The sequence below is a fragment of the Bradysia coprophila genome, unplaced genomic scaffold (genome assembly GCF_014529535.1).
Source record: "Bradysia coprophila strain Holo2 unplaced genomic scaffold, BU_Bcop_v1 contig_232, whole genome shotgun sequence".
In the NCBI taxonomy this organism is placed as follows: domain Eukaryota; kingdom Metazoa; phylum Arthropoda; class Insecta; order Diptera; family Sciaridae; genus Bradysia; species Bradysia coprophila.
The window spans coordinates 21,583,913-21,596,392 of record NW_023503493.1 but is presented as its reverse complement, the minus strand read 5'-3'; the positions used below and the strand labels follow the sequence as shown (position 1 = coordinate 21,596,392).

Genomic DNA, 12,480 nt, shown 5'->3' with positions numbered 1-12,480 from the left:
CTTTCAAATTTTTCAGAAGATAAATGAGAGTCGCTATTCTGATCTTAGTCGACGGAAATCGAAACCGTTTCAGCAACCACATTCGTCGATGGGTTGAAGGCACACAATTTTTCACAAGTATCAGCTATGAGGGTAATTAGCACTTTTTGTCCATATGAGAACATGAACCTCTCCTTGCACTTTACATATCTCCCCAAATAATCAGCCATTGTTTCACCATCAAGCAACATGTCTTCGTTGAAAACGTTTTGAAGAGTGTGAAGTTTGTATGCTGAGCCGAAGGCGAGTCAAAACAACGATCTCCGCACAATTCTGTAAGTTATTTTACCTCTTAAGTGCGGCGAAAGAGAAGTTTTCTTTAGCGGGCCCCCTGCGAAAAATGAATTTTCGCAGCACATATGAGATAACATATATTACACACTATTTTACTCTATTTTATCACATAAGCGAAAACGAGACAACAACATAGAACTGAAGTGTAATTTTTGAATTATTCTTCTAGTTCAGTAATTTTGACAGCCGAACATCGCGTGTATGTGATAAAAACATTTTTCCAAACAGCGAAGAATGAAGTTCCATATATAATTTCATTGTTTGTGTGGATCAGCTGAAAAACATCTGAAACAAATTTGTGACCAAGTTTCACTGCCTCTAACTGTAATGCATGTGTAGTAAATATAGTGAGAAGTTAAAGCCATATATAACTGAATCAAATGTGCGGTGGCATGAAAGTTCGATACAAGCGCCATCTCATCCCTTCGTTGAAAGCAAAAAAAAATCTGTTGTCAATGAACGTCAACAAAAGGTATGGTCGAATGTCAAACTTTGTATGTAGCGGAGGACATAGCGATTTCATATAAACAAACTCACCTCTGATGAGAGGTGAGTTTGTTTATATGAAATCGTTATGTCCTCCGGTTTGTATGAACAGACCATACCTGGTTTATACTTTCATTGTCTCTTGTGAGATAATGAAATGCCATATATAACCGAATCAGATGTGCGGTGGCACGAAAGTTCGATACAGACACCATCTCATCCCTTTGTTGAAACCAAAAAATGGAATAGAAAGGGCCATCTGTTCTGAGATAGTGAAAATATTTTTGTGAAACACAAGTAAATCGTAGTCAACCATTTAAAAAAAAAGATGTCATTGGTATCGAACTTATGTGTTAGGCCGCGCGTTTGAATGACATTACCTCCTCACTATATTTACCTTGGAAAATATTATGTCTCTGTCACCATTTCGGTGTTCGAAAGTGAATAATTTGTGATTGTGATATCTTGTTTTGTAGTTTGCTCAGTTATTTTGGTGTACAAAAAAGAAATAAAGTTGAAAATTTGTGTTTTTGTGTGATCTCGATATTGATTAATAAAAGCGCGGTCCGCCAACTCCATCACAAAAAAGACAGTGTCAAATTTGGCAAAGAAGTTGGTATTTTGACTGCGTCAAAACGAAGTTTTTTTGCGAAGTTTGTAGACACGATTTTCTGTTTGACAACAGAGTTATAAATATCGACTATTCTTGGCTGTTTGATCACTTCATGTGGTATTATCTCCTAACTGAAGCAGCGCTTTTGGGCTTATGTATTTTTTGGACTTACTTTAGAGAATAGAGAATAATATCTTTTGATAACTTCATCAGTCACTGCTCCTGTTTGTAATTCATCAGAAAATTGCTTTGAATTTTTATTTTGTATATCCAATTTCAACTTTAAAGCAAACAAATAAAGTATCGCGATACTTTCATTCGGTTGCTACAGCGAACACTGACGTTGTTTTAAAACATAGAGATTCAACGAACTTCCATCCGACTTTTTGCTCTATTTCATGAAAAACTTAGGACCTCTGACGATGTCGATTATGTCGGTTTTTCATGAAATAGAGCAAAAAGTCGAATGGAAGTTCGTTGAATCTCTAGGTTTTAGAACTAGGAAGATGTAGGTATCAATTTTAGAGGTGAAGAGTGCCCAACACATAGGAACTGACCTCTGACGATCTCAATAATTGCATTTGATGATAGAAAAACAAAAACAGTCTAGTAAAACTCGTTAAATCTCTGAGTTCTAGAATCAGGAAGAGATACTTATCAATTACCAGTATGAGAAATGATGCCTACGTAATTGCTATTTAAAAATGTCGAGTTTTTATTTTTAAATTGTCACAATAATACCAAGGAAAAATGTTACAAATTTAACGAAAACTTAAATTTGGAGCTAGGTGGGAATCCTAGCGCATATCTTGGGAACCACAAATCGGTTCAAGATCCGGTTTACTTATACCTTTCCAAATCACTTTTTCTAATCAAAATGGACTAAGAATTGGCCAAGTTATCAGTCTACAAAGTTGAGGAATTTTCCGGTACACTTTTTGGGAAAGTACCGATACAAACGCCATATGAACTCACCCAAAAAAAAGTTGTTCCACAAAATGTCGGCATAGAATGACCCTCTTCAGAAAAAAAAAAGATTTTAAAAAAAGACTCATTCCTTTAGAAGATATTCGACTTTTAATTTTTTGATGTAAATGGGTTTTCCGGCCGGAAAATCGATTTTCCATTTTCCGGTAAAAAAATTAGTTCTATACTTTTTCACCACAAACAACATGCTATATCAAAAAAATTCAAAAGTTGCAAGGCGAGCGGAATGACACATGCAACCGTACTATAAGTTTTTCAAGGATAATATTGAGAAAGTTAGAATTGAACGATAAAAGAAATCGTCATATGATCAAAATTATGTATGTGAGTCATTGTTATTTTTCGTTAAAAAAAAAACAATTTATGCCTTTGCAATGTGAGTACTGTCTACACTATATTGTCAATTTCCATACTATTTGATAGATAAAGTATCAAGCTCAATATTGCGAAAAGTGAAAATGTATAAAATATTGGCAATATCGTGTAAACGAGTGAAGATGAATGTGGCAAAGGCAACTTGAATAACGTTTTAGGATTCTCTATCCATTGGTACACGTATACAAAATATATTGATTCTATTTAAACACTTCCTAGAATTTTCACTTTTGAAGATATCAATTTTTGAACGACGTCGATCTCTTTTTTCTGGTAAAAATTTCAAAGTTTCATGTAAACGGATTACGGATTAAGTAATGTATGAACGAACAGGTTCTATGTATGGATCATGATTGCTAACATTTACTTTATGCATGTACTTCACAAAGAATATTTGTGCTAAAATATTTTCTCAGATAATATTCAGGCTGATTCTATTCGCGAGCGCGTGCGAATAGCCATTTCACAGTGGATTTGACTACTCGCACGCGCGTGCGAATAGTCTACTACAGTGTGTGATGGCTGTTCGCACTGCGAATAGTCAAATCCAAAGTAAAATGGCTATTCACGCTCGCGTGCAAATAGCCACAGTGTAATATTAACTTGGTCCTATTACACCCAAAAAAATTATGAACATTTCTTTTAGCCACAAGTACAAATGTTTAACGTAGCAGTATATACTTACAACTAACATGCATTTATATTCATTCCCTTCTAACTTGTACATACGTAGTACTGCTCAATAGACAATAGTACCGTTCAACAGCACAATAGTACTACTCAACTACCACGAAAAATGTTCTACTGTACTGTACAAATTGGGACAAGTACAATTGTTAACATAGCTGTACAATGTAAATCTCAGCTACAATTAGTGTGGTCGGTATGTAGAATGAATACAAATATATGTGGAACGTAATATTCAGCTGTCTTGTAAAATTGTTCTGCACAGTATTTGTTAACATTCTCAAAAAAAACGTGTACTTTTCCAAAATTGTGATGATGAAAACTCGATAATATTTTTCTTAACAATTGACAGTGAATGGAAATGTAATTATTCGTATACGCGCATTGTGAGTGATACATCCATCCACGAGAACACATCACATTCATAATGAATATAAACCATCAGAAATTAACCGTCGTCTCCTAATTTAAATATTTCATTATCATACGATTGTTGATTCAAAATGAAACAAAGAAACTAACTAACGACTTTTCGTCATTCTTCTTTACGGACGAAAATTTTTGTTGTAAGAATAATTGGTTTTTGGAACTTAACTTTTATGCTTTTCGTAAACTTTCGAGGATATGATGTCCGTCGATATATTTGCATAGTTATTTATGGTAGACATAAAACTTCTACAATCTACACCGAAAAACAGTTTCAAACTGCACTAAACCATAGATCCGCTTCAAGTTCAAAATGAAACACACAACAACCAAATCAAAGGCAGTCTTGTATTTGGTCAACTCGCTTTATTTTCATGCGCTGAAATTAATTTTTTTTATTCATTGGTTCACCCATCGATTCATCGAAAATTCAAATTCCGAAGCACACTTATGGCGTGAAATTCTACTGTTCAACAACGGTAAACTTTACATGATTTTGGCATGCCCCCCCTGAACAAAAATAAAGTTTTACCGAAAATGCACCGAAAAATTGATTTCTGTTCTAAATAGAGGAACCCTAGGGGAGCTCAAAACAATGGTCTGGTAAGTCAAACTAGATGCTTCCCCAATTCCATACAACTAAGAAACAAATTGTATGGGGTTAGGAAGCATCTAGTCCGACTCAACTGACCATCGTTTTGAACTCCCTTAGGGTCCCTCTATTTAGAACAGCAATCAATTTTTGTGTGCATTTCCCGTAAAACTTTAATTTTGTTCAGGGAGGGTGTGTTGAACAGATGGAAAAGTTGGTAAATTTTCATCACACAGCTTCAAGCAAACTACGCGTACTCGATAACGACCTGAAATTTGAGTTTTTTTTTTGTATATTTGGTGGTCGTTATATTACTGTTACATAGCCTCCAGCGCCAATGGCTTTTATTGTCCCTCATCGGGACGCGAATGGAGACTGCTATTGCTAGATTTTGCATGGTGCCAACGCACTTCAAGCGTAAGTCCTACTCTAAATTGGGTACTGAAACTTGATAGTGTGTCACGCAACTGTAAGACAATGTAAAAAACGATTTCATCAAAGTGGTACTTTATTATAGGCAGATGTCGACCATAATACTTTTGCTTGAAGTACGTTGGTTTTAGTCCTATGTTATATCCATAGAGGTAGACTACCTAGAGGAATTATGACCCGATGGGTATACCTCAACCGTCAAACATAGTAGAAAATGTAACTGAGCAATAAATTAAAGTTCATAGAACCGAAATGAAGAATGATAAATATTAAAACAGTTGTGAAGTGATTCATGAAATGGTCAGAGTAGTCAATATTTCAACTATACAGGAGCCGTAAGCCTCTAAAATGGTCGCTGCTCGATTATGCAGAAAAGTTTTGGTGCCAAGGGTTCAAATTCAGGTCCGTCTAAAGTTTTTATTTCTAGGAAAAGAATTCAACCAATACTCTCTCAACCTTTTTTTTAGATGATTTATCTGCATCGTAAGTAAGTATATGAGAAAAGTTTTATCGCACTCAATATTATTCATATGACATCAAATGTAAAAGTGAGAATTATGACCAGAAATTACAAATATCGAATTATAGCCATTGAGTTGCGAAAGAGCGTGAAAATTTCTAAAATACTTTTTAGTACATTAGATATTAGGCAAACCAGCAAATCATCTTTATGTAAATTATCGTTTTCTGTGACACCAGGCGAAAGTCTAGCATGATCAGCGTTTGTATTTTATCTGATGGATGAATACAAGTGGATCAATTTCATTCAGCAAAAATTTAAATTGAGGTCACATTTTATTTTCGAAAAATTGGCAAGCTTTTTAATAAACATTTTTGAAATGTTGGTGATGATAAATAATTTTCATTTTGCATACCGCAATTCTAATTAATCTACAGTCAGCCTTTTTTCTCCGAATTTTTATTCTAGTTCCGTTTCTTTGTTAAGCAGATATTCAAATGATGTGTTTCTGGCGTCAATGCAATGGAATATTAATTATCAAAATTTACAAACAATACTTTTTCGCAGCTTGGAATATTTCTGAATGACACTCAAAATGGGCAATTAGCATGATTTTTGCCAATATATTCCGAAATTGATCTAATTTTAGACATTTTTAAGTTTACTAAAGTACGCAATTGAAAATAAATGTGCGCAATTTACGTTACTGATTAATTTACATTCTATTCTATTCTTGTTGTTGAATTTACGTTGAATAGAAACAAAAATTAAACTATTAAAATATAATCCACCCGCAACAGCATTACTACAATAAGATGATATGTTAATCCGGATCGCCAAGGAGATGATGAACAGCTCTCATGCCGCCGGAAATGAGTGCACCCTGCTTCCGAATGGAATGGTTAACAATCAAGCAGCTGGGTCGCACCAGAATTTGATTGTCGGTATAGAATCAAACGGAAATCAATTCCATTTCAATGAACTAACTGTTAACGATGACCGCAAATTAAGTTGTGGTGTTGTTGTATCAAACATTAGGAAAGATATTTGATGATTTAAATTACGGAAAAACAATAGAATAGATTGTGCAAAAATCAGCACTGCCTTCGAGTCGGTTTTTTGAGATACGGAATTTAAAAATCAAAATCATTTGTTAGGAAATTAAATCTCGATCACATTGTCCCTGAAAATATTGTTCGGTGAAGTGGCCGACTTGCCGACAGCGTCAATCATTGAGAATCCTGTGAAATAGTGCTCATATTCACAATCTATAGAACCTGTCATCGCAGATCGACATTTTCAATTTACAATTTCAGTCACACATTCTGTTTGATTGAGTGTAATCGAGGCGTACTGATACAGCATTTTTTATCGAAAAATAATTTATGATGTTTTTAGCATATTACTGTAGATACACATAACTCACGTTTGACATAAAATTCTTTTGATTTCAGTCCTTTTCCAATTGTTTTGAAATGCATATCTTGCGAAAGCCACACAATTCAGTCGATTGAATCAAGGTTCATTTCAATCATAAAAATTGCGTAGCTTTCGCAAGTTTGACATTTCCAAACAATCGGAAAATGCCTAAAAACAAAAGAAAAATATGTCAAACTCACGTTCCTATGTATGTCATCTTTTAGATCTTTGACTTCATTGTCACTTGAAATCTAAAGGTTCGATCAGGTTCGATCGATATAAACAATACTACCACTTTGTATTAGTATACAAATTAGTTCGCAGCCGCGAAAACACTTATTGAGGGTATTTGCGGTTGCAACCTACACTCAAGATATTTGAATATATCCCGTATATCGAGTATAACTGTTAACTGAAAAATAATTAAATTTCGAGTCGACGGATTTTGGGCAAACGAAATGCCAGTGCGTAGTGCTGATCTCAAGGCTCCGGTGAAACAATTAGTTTTTCGATCGGGAAATATCCCGATATATCCCAATATAAAGTTAAGTCTTCCCTAAATTTCTTATTTGAAAATTAAGATTTTCACTAAAAATAACTATTCTTCTGTATGCTGTAACAGATTGTAATACATGTTTTTAAAACTGACTATAAGTAACGTCGACACTTATACAATTAATAAACGACGACCACTGAAATAAAATACCCAGAATATTAAGACTTCTCTGGAATTCTTCCTTTAGGTTAAAACTACTTCTCAGGTACATCTTCTCACTCATGAGAGTACGCAAGTCTTTGTTATTAATCCGACATTCAAACAACGATTACTAGCGATATTAATATAAAGTCAGGAGAACTTTACGCCACTACTACTTTCTTGTACTATACCATTAAAATACGAGACATTTAAACAGCTTCAAGACTTTCAAGATCAAGGTGAAACTAAACGTTCTGCAAAGCAGTGACGTTTTCCATGTGATATCTCCGTACTGTTTTATAAATTAAATCGAGTGAACTAAATCAAGTGAACAATCGAACATAATTCGACGTATTTCGTCACTGCTGAAAGCTGAAAAAAAGCTGAAATTGTTGTAATGTTTTTTTGTTTTTCGTCTCATTATGATCCTTACGGCAAAAAAAAGTAGTTCGTGACTCGTGACGAAAGCAGAATTTTTACAGGACACGTCTTAAGCTTGCCCTACTCGGCTTCGTCTCGTTAGGACAAGCTTAAGACTAGTCCTGAAAAATTATATTTTTCGTCACTTGTGACGAAAAATACTATTGACGAAGTCATTATTTGACTGTGATTTATCTTAAGAATTTTGTTTTTGTCCCAGTTAAATATCATTTTATTTTTATATGTAAATATTGCCCTAAATGTGTTATACATTGTGTTCCGCACGGTATAGTCTCAGGAATAATGAATGAATAAATTTATTTTTAAAAAAATAGCAGTATTTCGTAACAGTAGATAAATTTAACATATGCTTGCGAAAATTTGTAATAGTCTCGAAGATAGTTCTTTGCAGTTTAATGAGAAGTTAAATTTATTAGCCCTGATAAACGCTGACGAGAATACACGGGCATTTTTTATATGGATGTGGCCTATATGCCGGTTGGGAAATATGCACTAGTATCACACTCTTCATTCGTTCCCTCTTTCGTTTATTATGACTAAATACCGTTGATTGTTTATAAAATATTTCAGTCATAATTCAAACATTCTAGTACATAATGATCTAACGAGTTAATTTCTCATACCCAACAGCTGAAGTAAGCATCTTTCGTTTGCATTTACTCTCAGAACTCGTTCAGGAACTAAAAATTCGTTACCCGAAGTGAAGATTTTGACATATTTTTTATGAAAGAAGTGTCAAAATCCTCACCAGTGAAACTTAACGAAGAGTTTCTGAACGAGCTCTTATGGCTCTTATCCACTTAAATACCACAAATACTCACTTCGTCAAATAATTGGGCTCGTACAGTAATTCTTCGTTAAGTTTAACCAGTCAATTTTGACAGTTCTAGCCATATAATTGTAGGAATCTCGGTATTCTCCGGGATATTACATTAGAAGTAACTCAGTAATTACAAAAGAGATAATTTAATGAAACTGCTTTTCGCCAATGCACAATTTAAACTAAACGTTTTCATTGTTAAACTACTGCGATCAATACATCAATTTGATTGCTACGATTACAAACCTTATAATCCAACACTCCTCCTCAATCATATATTGATTTGAATGCCTACGTTTACCAAATACAAATATCGACTCCTCATTCAAATTATTTCAGGTTCCTTCAATTCCTTTGATTCTTCGTTGTTTTTATCTTTCTTTAGATCTGCTCGATTTCTCTCCTCCTGAATTTTACAACTTCCCTTTTTTTTTAAACTCTACTCCGTCTTTCTTTTAACTTTTCTTCGTCATTATGTTAATTATCTTGTAGCTTTCTTTCCATTTGTGTAAATGCATCTATACTACTCCTCCTCGTTTACACATATCGTAGTTCAGCTTCATCTTATCCTTTTTGTATTTCTCCTCCTTTTACATCATCTTCTCTTATTCACTTCTTCTCTTTTTCTTCTTGTGCCCAAATTCTGATGCTCTCCGCTCAAATTCTTATCTTATCTTACTGATCAAATTATCTTCTCAAACCTCATGCACTGGTCAAATTCTGTTGCTCCTCGTCAGTATTCGAGCTCAAACTCTGTTCCAGAGACTATCTTCTTGCGTTGGTCAAATTCTGTTACTTCTCAACCATCCTAAAGCTCAAATTCTGTTCCATCGACTTTCTTCATCATTCTTCCTGATCTTCGTTCTTAATTTCCTTTCATCGCGAATCCAATCCTCAAAACCGACTTTGCTTAGTTTAGTCCAATCCATTCAAAAAAGAAATTGCTCGTGTCATTTTTCACAGCCATAGTCGACTTAATAGTTCCGGTGTTTATAGATTCATTTCAGTATTCATAGGATGTCCATATTCAATGCATTTTCTTCAACATTAGTTCTAGGATTGAAATCCAAAATCCATTTTCCATCTTGTAATTTTCATTTCAAAAAATAATATCCCGACGTTCCTGGGCCCATAACCTGTAGGAATCTCGGTATTCTCCGGATTATTACATTAGAAGTAATTACAAAAGAGATAATTTAATGAAACTGCTTTTCGCCAATGCACAATTTAAACAACGTTTTCATTGTTAAACTACTGCGATCAATACATCAATTTGATTGCTACGATTATAAACCTTATAATCCAACAATAATTTATATGGGTAGACCTGTCAAAATTTTCACAGTGAACTTCTCTGGACATTACTGTACGCACTTCTTAAGAATCCGAGCTGTAGGTTTTCGTTAAAAATCAAAATAAATTATACTGTTTGTTCAAAAATGAAATGCATAGTTTTTAGTATTTCGAGACATTTCAAAATTGCAATCTGTCAGATAGTAAAGGATGCGTTTAATTACCCGGCGCATTAAAAGATTTGAAATTTGAATGATTTTTTCCACAGCTACAAATTTTTGCATGTTAAGTTTCTTACATTTTTGGCAGATAGCATTTTAATAGTAGGAAACTTAGATTTCGTAGGAAGAATTCGCGGACGGAAAAATATAAATTTATTTTCAGTCTGAGTATTGTTCTACATCTATGATTTCTCTTAGATCGTGTTTCTATTCAAACAAATCGATGGTCTTTGAATACTCAAATCTGTAGAAAGACATTTAGCAAATTTTTTACAAGAAGTTTTATCAGCACTTGAAGTGACGATATTGGAAACACGAATAAGCATCAGGGAAAAAAAATTGTCAACAATTATAAAAAAATGTGGCTCCTCTACAGTCCAACCGACTAGGCGAATAGATCAATTTTTGCATTTATCAATTAGTTTCAGTGATCATTCTAGTAATTATTACGCACTACATGGGAATAGAGTTGAATTAAATTCTACTTTACACACATTTAATAGTTGCTTTTGTTATTCAATGCACAAAACTTATTCTACAAAACCAGTTCATTCGGCCAACATACATTTCTATTGAAATGGCAATTGTCAAAATGACATCGAAGCCATTGATTTATGATGCCGAGAAGGAACATTCATCTCGCAGAAATTTTACTTTTTCATTACATTTTATGTTTTTGTATTTACTTTGAGTTATCATGAATAATGAAAAGGATTTCGTAAAAACACAAAAAAATAAACAAAACAATAAAAGAAATGAAAAAATAAAATTTCTGAGAGATGAATGTACCTTCTCGTCATCCTAAATCAATGGCTTCGATATTATTTTGACAATTGAAATTTCAATAGAACATGTATGTTGGCTCAGTGGACTGGTTTTGTAGAATAAGTTTCGTGCATTGAATATTTAACAAAAGCAACTATTAAATGTGTGTTAATTATAGGTTAATTCAACTCTATGATTCCCATGTAGTGCGTAATAATTACTAGAAAGATCCCCAAAACTAGTTGATCAATGCAAAAATTGAACTTGACTTGAAGCAAATTTATTCGGTATTTGAAAAAGAGTCGCTAATATATGCAGCTATAGTATTTTTGACAACTGTTAAAAGTTATGGAATGTATTGTGGATTGGATTGTTTCGATTTATTTAAAATTCTCAATAGTGGCTGGGTTTTAACAGTTAGCCGCTGTACAACACCATCGATTTCTTTGAATAAAGACACGATCTAAGAGAAATTATAGATGTAGAACAATACTCAGACTAAAAATAAATTTACATTTTTCCGTTCGCAAATTCTTCTGACGAAATCTAAGTTTCCTACTATTAAATGCTATTTGCAAAAAATGTAAGAAACTTAACATGCAAAAATCTGTAGCTGTGGAAAAAAACCATTCAAATTTCAAATCTGTTAATGCGCCGGCTAATTAAACGCATCCTTTACTATCTGACAGATTGAAATTGTCAACTGTCTCGAAATACTAAAAACTGTGCATTTCATTTTTGAACAAACTGTAATGAATGTCAGTGAAAATCAGACAAAAATTTGTTTCAGCTGGTGCACTCATACAAACAAAACTGATTATGACATAAGAGTATGTACGTCTTCATAAATAAATTACCACTGAACACTGAATTAAAATGGAAAAAGAGTATTCGAAAAAATTTAACAGTCGTCTTAACAAAAATGTTCCTAAAACCTGTACTTTCAGAACATTGCTTGGTTGTGTGTACTAAAAAACATGAATACTCGGTGGAACCGTTAAAATTTAAATTTCAAATGCATTCGTCTTATACTATTTTCATGCAGAATTTTGATCAGCAATCTTAATCTAAAAAGCAGAATAAACATTTCCATATAAAACTGTTATCAAGAGTCTGGTATGAGCTGCTATAATTGAATTCCATCAAATTTAAATGGGAATACAACGTAAAACAACATGTGAATGTAGTTTTTAAAATTAGAATTTTCATAAGGCAGAGAAAGCATTTAAAACAGATACCGCTACCTACCATTACCACTATCCGAATTCTTCTACTACGCAGACACAAATTCTTACGAAATATTTTCTTAGGTAATTTCACATCTTTGACTAGGACTTTGACATGCAAATGTTCATAGTGATCCAATTTTAGTATGATATGAAACGAATCACGAAGCCTACTCAATATAGCCATTTACATAAAAATGGATAAAG

At 33.5% G+C, this 12,480-nt stretch overlaps 1 long non-coding RNA gene across 1 annotated transcript; it reads left to right on the top strand.

The window, feature by feature from the left end:
* Window positions 1-4,198: 4,198 nt before the first annotated feature.
* On the top strand, window positions 4,199-10,848 carry LOC119076279. The gene is made up of 3 exons (XR_005087597.1): window positions 4,199-4,213; window positions 7,741-7,746; window positions 10,680-10,848. It is a non-coding gene; the product is annotated as an uncharacterized LOC119076279 (long non-coding RNA).
* The last annotated feature ends 1,632 nt before the right edge of the window (window positions 10,849-12,480 follow it).